The sequence below is a fragment of the Camellia sinensis genome, chromosome 4, assembly GCF_055761805.1.
Source record: "Camellia sinensis isolate YWXY chromosome 4, ASM5576180v1, whole genome shotgun sequence".
In the NCBI taxonomy this organism is placed as follows: Eukaryota; Viridiplantae; Streptophyta; class Magnoliopsida; order Ericales; family Theaceae; genus Camellia; species Camellia sinensis.
The window spans coordinates 210,244,924-210,251,831 of NC_138964.1; the positions used below are offsets into that span (position 1 = coordinate 210,244,924).

The 6,908-nt window shown below is 29.4% G+C and overlaps 1 non-coding gene across 1 annotated transcript; it reads left to right on the top strand.

Moving 5' to 3' along the window:
- Positions 1 to 1,388: 1,388 nt before the first annotated feature.
- LOC114311051 (uncharacterized) lies at positions 1,389 to 2,752 on the top strand. Its single transcript, XR_014365836.1, has 2 exons — positions 1,389 to 1,815; positions 2,456 to 2,752. It is a non-coding gene; the product is annotated as an uncharacterized LOC114311051 (transcript).
- Positions 2,753 to 6,908: the final 4,156 nt, after the last annotated feature.

The following is a 6,908-nucleotide window of genomic DNA, read 5'->3' on the forward strand; positions in this document are numbered from 1 at the left end:
TTAATTTAGCCTCCTATCACAAATATACCAAGTAATCATTGGGTGAAATCGCTAACAATAACCTCATAAGAGAGTGTGGAATGAAATATTTTACCATTGATCCATTCTTAGAGGATAATTTCATTTAATAGAAGTCATTAGTTTGGACCCACTGAAACAACACAATTAATTACTCTACAAACTAATCACTAAGGTGTGTTTGGTAACATTACAACTTATTATTTTTATTTACATAAAAAAATATTTATGTTTATTTTTAATATAAACATGTGTGTGGGAAATGAAAGTGGATCTCAACACTTATTTGCAACTTGGGTCTAAAAAATTTAAGGCCCAGGTGCATGGCCAGGCCTATGGGCTTTAATTGGTTAATGTTTAGGCTCTATATTTTTAAAGCCCAATCCTTATCCATGGACTTGAAATGCGAATTTATAGATTTTGGGCCGGGCTTGGCTCGTATGGGGGTATGTAATTCAGCCTTCTTTTTTTTTTAAATTTTTTTTTTTTATTACAAAATTTTAAAGTGCATCATAACAATTACAATTTCATATTCAAAATTTTAAAGTGCATCATAACAATTACAATTTCATATTCAATAAAAAAAAAAAAAATGACTTTCATTTATTGAAATGCAAAAATTTCATCCAATATGTATTCTTAGACATTATTTGGCATAAACTAAGTACACTTATTTGGATCATATCACATATTTACTTTTCTGCACATATATTTATTTAGATTATCCCAATAACTCTTTAATATCATAATGTGTTAGAGATTTTAAATATTGAATTGGGAGAACTTATTTGACTTTACTAAAATACCACATGATTACATACTCACTCTATAATAAAGGGTATGTCATTATTTAAAAAAAAAAAAATTAAGGTGTCGTTTGGAAAGATCTCATTTGGGCTCTTTTGGCTCTTTGAGCCACAAAAGACAGAATAGGCTATTTGAGTCACAATAAACAAAACATTACATCCAACTCATAATCATTACACTATTCTCTCACAAAAAAAGTCAAAAAGTCCTTCCCAAACCAAGCTTTTGAACCTAGGCTCAAATAGTCAAAAAAATTAAAAAGCTAAAAAGCTAACACACTTTCCAAACGGAGGCTAAATATATGAACACATGAATTAGAAGAAGATAGAAGATACAATTAGTCCCGACTCAATTGATAATTTCTGTCAAATTAGCCAAGGAAAAGTAGTAAAGCCTAATCTTAGGTAATTGCTCAATACCCTAGTCTAAAGCCTAAAATGCTCCTATTTTCAACCACAGTGTGACATTTGTCAAGAACACATTACACGTTGCATTACACGTGTCAAGCAACGGGTCAACTTCAAATACTATAAATAAATACTATGTGCAATGATCACATCTGCACCATCATCACCAAGAAGTTTTTGAAAATTTTGAGCTTTAACAATTCCCAAGCAGAGCCTCTTTTATCTTCATTTTTCCAAAACTAGAAACCAAAGATGAACCAAAACCAAGGCTCGGGCATGAAACAGAGCTACCAAGCTGGCCAGGCCAAGGGCCAAGCTCAGGTCAACTTCTCTCTCTCTCTCTCTCTCTCTCTCAGAGGGTATTGTTAAGTACACATAATTAAAACATAAAAAAGTATAAAAAAGAAAGTGTTTGTGTGGTTTACATTTATATTGAATGTGATGTGAATTACATTTAAGTATAATATCTTGGAATGATTTGGGAGTGATGTGTGATTTATGTTCAATATTTCAGGAGAAGGCTAGCCAAATGATGGACAAGGCTGGCAATGCTGTTGAATCCTGCAAAGATTCAATGCAAGAGGTACTTAAATAAAAATATTTATTTAAAAAAAAAAAAACAATTGGCAGAGGCTTGAATGGTAATTTCGTTAAAAGAGCTTTAACTAATTTGACAAACTCAGTTTTTGTCAAAAAAATTCACTTTAGTTATTTTAAAAAAATCATTAAAAAATTCAAAAAAAAAAATGTAAGATTGTGCCAAACAAATTAGTTTTTTTAAATTAATTTTTTGCAAGTTTATTTTTAGTCAATAAACTACTTTTTTTTTTTATTTAACTCTCAAAGGAATGTATAAAAACATTTGAAATGTCTCTCAAACAAATCAAGCAAAGAAACCACAAAAAATAAATAAATAAATAAATAAAATAAATTCAGAGATCCATCAAATAATTTTATTTTTAATTTTTTATATGCAGATAGTATTACCAAACTCCGTATACTGAAATAGCATTTCGTGAGACATTATAGACTCATTTCATCGCACATAGAAAAAGATAAATGATGGGCATGCATGTGAATGATAAGATCACTATTCAAGCCTTAACTAAATCAACATTTTCTTGGATGAGCCTCAACTCAAATTGCAATTAATTTACATCGTTTTATTTATTTATAATTGTTTTTAAGCCCACCCCAAACTTATATGGGAATGTGTACTACAGGCAGGGCAGCAAATGAAGGCCAAGGCTCAAGGGGTTTGTGATGCTGCCAAGGATTCCACTGGAATGAAGTGATCAATGGATCCACCACTCTCTCTCTCTCTCTCTCCAATTCCATTTTGGACCCTTCTAGTCTTTGAATTTTATTTTTATTTATTTATTTATTTATTTTTTAGTTTCCATTTGAACAAAGAGAGCTTCTTCATGGATTTCTCAGCCTAGCTAGCTAAGTTCTTCATGTTCCAAGTTTTCAGATGTATTAAGGGAATTCAATGGATTTAATTTAATAACTTCCTGCCATTATTCTTTTGAGTTTTTTTTATTTTTTTTTAATTTTTTAATTTTTTTTAATTTTTTACAACGGATAATGCTATATCATGCTATACAAAATATTGTGATTCATTGTGGTTCATGTTAAAATACGGGACTCCTCGTTGTGAATATAATTTATAAATATGTTACTGTCGCACTAATCTGAAAATAAATTTTATATAAAAATTCTATTTACTTTACATTAACAATTAATATTTCATTGGGTTGGCCAATGGATTGGATCTGAGTTAGATCTGTTGCAATCTGAATCGGATCTTAATCCAAATTCAACATATACAGTAATTGAATATTCGATCAGAAAATTTGACACAACACAATCTTATTTATACTTTTACTATAATTAAGGTTTTTTTTTTCTGGGGCGTTTAACACAAATGTAAGATTTAACGTGGAAAGATTTAGAAATATAAGATTTATTGGATCAGGATGGATTTGTCATATATGCCAATAATCACATTAAGGGTTGGTTTGGTAAGGCGGTTGGTTTTTTTGTTTTTTTGGCTATTTTAGTCTGGGCTAAAAAGTTTGGTTTGGGAAGGATTTTTTGACTTTTTTTGATTTTTTTTTTTTTTGTAAGAGAAGAGTGTAATAATTATGGGTTAGATGTAATGTTTTGTTTGTTGTGGTTAAAATAATCCATTTTGTCTTTTGTGGCTAAAATAGCCTATTTTGTCTTTTGTGGCTATTTTAACCACAAATTTTCTTCCCAAACGGACCCAAGCTAGATTCAAATTCTATCAAAATATAGGATTGAATATTTAAAATTTCAACAACAAACTTGTGCTTTAATAAAACTGCTGTAAATGATTATAAATTCTGGGTAAAACCAGAATTTTATCCTAAGTTCGGTCTATTTTTTAGGTGGGCCCTATGCGTCGATTTTCACGGGTCAAAGTGGTAACGCGTTCTATGTCGCGTTGTGATTCACGTGGTATATTTGGTTGCTCAAAATCATTACCGAGTAAATGGAAAATTGAAGCCAAAGTGTGCTTCATGGAAATGGAGTTTTGGTGGAAATTCTTTAAGGTTGTAAAATGGCTTGTCCCACATTGATTTGGTGGGAAGTTTTGAATGAGTTTATAAGGCTTGGGTTTGGTACTTGGGGTGGGCCCAAGGGGTACCCAAGTGTTTTAGAGGGAGAGGTTATGGGTAAAATGGGCTAGACCCATTAGACCCAAAAATCACCACGCGGGCGGGCTGGGCTTGGGCGCGGGTGCGTGGTGTGAGGTTGGGTTGGGCTTGTTCGGCCTAATACTAATCTTTTTGGGCCAAAAATATTTGAATTTAATTTTATTCTATTAAAATAAAATCCAATAGTTTGGTTTTTAACGTACATCCAAACAAGTCCCTTCCCGTTTTTGTATCTGTTTAAATTATGAACCCAACAGATTCAAAACCAACAGGTTTCATACCTGTTCAATTCAAAACCAATAGCCATCTTTACATCTATAAATAGACTAGCCTCCTATTTGGATTGAACTCCAATTTTCGTACTCCATCCTCTGCTATAAATCTCTGCATTTTGCTGCATTTATTTTTCTGAAAGAAAGAGTGTAAACACTTCGTATGTTCGTAAGACAAATAATTTGTAGTGCTGCTATTGTTTGTAGTAGATCATTTTATCCTGGAAGATAGACGTCCAAATTCTGAAAGCACCATGGAGAGGACAAATCTGTCTTAAGGACACAGTGTCAAACACTGGACTTGATCAGATTATAATTCGAACAAATTAAATCAAGTAAGTTATTTAATTTATTTTCAGTGTTATTGTTATTTATTTAAATCAGATTTTAATTTTATTTTTGTAACAAAATAAAATCTATTTTTATTTATTTATTTATTTTTTATTTCGAGTTTGATTTTTGTAATCAAACAAATTCTCTCATTTCCTTTATTTCCTTATATTCTGATTGTTGTTTAGTACACAACAGAATTTAATTTATTTAAATACAGTGAAGGTTGTCCAACAATCTTAAGACAGAATATTTTTGGTATCTTCATTGTATTTAATTTTCTGTGTTTTCAAAGTAATATTCTGGTTGAAAAAACAAATAGTCATTTATGCTATTTGACAGATAGTAGTAATATACTGTCTCTTTTCTTTGACAACTAGTAGTATTATACTGGTGTCATTAACAATTGCAGAATATTATTTGGTGTTACAGAAAATTATTTTGGAATTTTATTTTTCTAGTTTTAGTAACAAGGAAAATAAAATTATTTTGTTGTTATCATTTATTTTCTGGTTTTAGTAACTAGAATTTATTTTCTGGTTTTAGTAACTAGAAAATTATTTTGTGTTTTTCCTGATTTTTGTAATCAGATATTATTTCGGTATTTTATATTTCTAGTTTTAGTAATAAGGAAAATAAAATTATTTTATTTTCTTGTTTTAGTAACAAGAAAAATAAAATTATTTTGTGTTATAATTTATTTTCTGGTTTTAGTAACAAGAAAAATAAAATTATTTTGTGTTATAATTTATTTTCTGGTTTTAGTAACTAGAAAATTAATTTGTGGTATTTTATTTTCTAGTTTTAGTAACATAGAAAATAAAATTATTTTGTATTATAATTTATTTTCTGGTTTTAGTAACTAGAAAATTAATTTTGTTAATCAATCATGTAACTTTGTGTATCGGTCACAATCTGTAAATTTTGTACGTGACTTACGATTTCGTTTGTAAGATCACTTAATTTTGAACCTTTTGTGAAAATGTGTTAATTCTTTTGACTTTATCATAGTTCATTATGAGTATACATGGTAGAATTTGTTTCTAGAATAAAATATTAGTTTTACAAACTAATTTCATTTTTATTACGAAGAAACCTTTATGGCAATATTATTTTCTTTATTTTTCTGAATCATTCTTTATTTTCTGTGTGTGGATCCGTAGTCGTGAATAGTTTCTGCACATGAGTCGGAAAATATATATATTCACAAGAACATTTGAATGCATATTTAATTAGTTTATTTATGTACAAATCAAACTGATTAAATGAAGGTATGTTTTGTTATTTTGAAGTTTAAAATTCAAAACGCATTGAATTTTATTTATAAGTTGAGAATCTTTTTATTTCATGATGCAAATTTTGGGATCATGCATGATTAATTTATTTTGTTAATTCATTATTTTTAGTTGATGCGTTTGATATGCATGTATGATGTCAACTCAAGTTATTTCTTAACAAAAATTTCATATGATTTGAAATGTTAAATTGATATGTTGATTAATTTGAGTTTTTCCAATCAATTTTGAATGGATGTTTAAACACCAGAGAAATTTAAACATGAAGATGTATGCAGTTATATCGTTCCATTTAATTGGAAAGTAAATTTAAGAAATCTTTTATGTTGATTTTTAGTTTATGTTGAATTATGTGACATGAGATGTCATTAATAATTATTTTACTTGCGTAGTAGAATTTGTTAAACCATGAACCATTTTATTAATATGGGGTGTATCTCTTGCATTAGTTGAGATAATTTAATTTTCTTCTGTCACAAATATTTTTATGACAGTGACATTTATTTGTTATTGAGTTGCAAGAATGTATACAATCAAATGGGTTTCTGAATTGTTTGATTCTTAGGCAAAAATTTTTATGAGGATATAATTTTGTCAAAATATTAATTCTGACTTGAGTAGTCATAATTATTTTGGTTTTTTCTTGAATTTGTTTTGAAATTCATTGATTTATATCAGAAGTAATAGGGGTGGTGAATATGATGCACCATTAGATGAATTTTGTGCACAACTTGGCATTATTCACCAAACTACAGCCCTTTATTCTCCATAGCAAAATGGAATTGCTGAAAGGAAGAACAGAACCCTAAAAGAAATGATGAATACCATATTACTAAGTTCAGGCTTACCACAGAACTTGTGGGGGGAAGTAATATTGTCTGTTAATTATGTTCTTAACAGAATACCTCACAAGAAAACAAACAGCACTCCTTATGAATTGTGGAAAGGTCGACCGCCTTCCTACCAATACTTAAAAGTGTGGGGGTGTTTGGCAAAAGTTGAAGTTCCTGTTCCTAAAAAGACTAAGATTGGACCAAAAAAACAGTAGATTGTGTGTTTATTGGTTATGCTAAAAATAGTAGTGCATATGACTTA